Source organism: Salmo salar, chromosome ssa13 (assembly GCF_905237065.1).
Source record: "Salmo salar chromosome ssa13, Ssal_v3.1, whole genome shotgun sequence".
NCBI classification, from domain to species: Eukaryota; Metazoa; Chordata; class Actinopteri; order Salmoniformes; family Salmonidae; genus Salmo; species Salmo salar.
The window spans coordinates 101,949,765-101,951,361 of record NC_059454.1 but is presented as its reverse complement, the minus strand read 5'-3'; the positions used below and the strand labels follow the sequence as shown (position 1 = coordinate 101,951,361).

Below are 1,597 nucleotides of genomic sequence, written 5' to 3'. Positions count from 1 at the left end.
CATATAATGTCCAGGTCATTACCTAATCAGGTGGAACCAGCCTGATCCCTGTGTTCATCAATCTATTTCACATCACATTAGAAGATATCTGAAGTGAAATAGAAAGGTGAACACAGCGATCAGGTCGGTTTCACCAGGCTAATCATAACCACCATTGATAATGTAATCAGTGGTCTGTGTGTGTGTGTGAGACCAACCAGTATATTTGATGAGGGGCCAGGAGCTGATCTATGCTGCTATTCCCATCAATGAGGCTCTGGCTAAGACCTCACCTCCAGTCTCACCTCTTGCCTGATCACCAATGGTCGTCAGTGACAACAGAATTAGGTAGGTTTAGTCTGACCTGTTCAAACCTCATCGTAGTACCTGTTTGTTTGTCCGATATCACCTACCCATTACTGCCATTGGTAATAGAACAGTGACTGTGTGTGTTTTCACAGATGCAGAGTCCAGCAATAGCAACACCCTTTTGATTCTATGTGTCACTGATGAACTCTGCCTATTTTTACAGATGGACTGGAGATGGTATTGCCAGCCGGCATCCTCAGTCATTTGATGGGGAGACCATAATAGGGTAGGTTTTATCTGACCTGTTCATACTTCAACATCGTACCGGTTTGTGTGTCAGATATGACATATGATGCATTCACAGAAACATGTATGGAGCCAGCACATGGAGCCAGATGGGCTTGATACTGATGTCTCTGAATGGAGAGAGACCTCGGTACTACCATTTTACTAGACACAACTTTTACTTGTATTGTCTATTTGTATTATTGAATGTTATCAGTCAAAATGAGGAGGTTGAAAACCTGTGTATTCTGCACCAGGATCAGAGAACTCCTGTTGTATATGAGGGGGACAGCTGCAGACAAGGTTTTGACAGATGGGTGTGTCTTGGTGGTGGCAAGGAAACACCCACATCAAACCACACCCCCAGGCCAACTCAGGTTTTGCTTCTGTCATGGCCGCCAGCAGTTCTTGAGGAGCAAGCCAAAAAATTAGGCCAAATCAGCGGTTGCTGTTCCCCTTCAAAGTTACACGCCACCTAATGAAAAACTAAGAAAACAGACTGCCTGGCAGGCAAAGAGGGTTCCCTATTGCCCTCTTAAAATTAAGTTAATCGTTTCCCTCATGAGTTCACACTGATGGAGTTACCCAGATAGTGTGATGTGAAATGCCTTGTTGAAGCAGAGCAGGCCCTTCACTAATGCACCCTGGGTAATGAAAGCAAGCAGATGAAAGAATGGAGAAAGCAGCATGATGACATGTATGAGTCTGGTCTCTCAACCTTCTGCAGGTCAATGTCTCTCTGAGGCTGTACTTCCTCATGGACACCCATCAAACACACCCAACGCCATCACCATGGCCACTGTCACCAAGGTGATCCTCATTGTTGCAGAGGAAGGAAAAAAAAGAGAGGAAGACAAGTACCCTGTTCTGGAACCACAATGAAGTCATAGATTAAGGGACATTTGTGCTTTTTTTTTAAACAATTATTCAATTCACTGATTGTCCTTCTACCAACCAAGAAGCCTTTGTTTTTGACTGAGTCATACACTGGGCAACATTGTCAGTCAGAAGAGCAAAATGTCAT

General features: G+C 44.1%; 1 long non-coding RNA gene across 1 annotated transcript; it reads left to right on the top strand.

The window, feature by feature from the left end:
* The first annotated feature begins 207 nt into the window (after positions 1-207).
* Positions 208-1,384, top strand: LOC106568427 (uncharacterized). The gene is made up of 3 exons (XR_001320285.2): positions 208-327; positions 512-574; positions 1,301-1,384. It is a non-coding gene; the product is annotated as an uncharacterized lncRNA (long non-coding RNA).
* Positions 1,385-1,597: the final 213 nt, after the last annotated feature.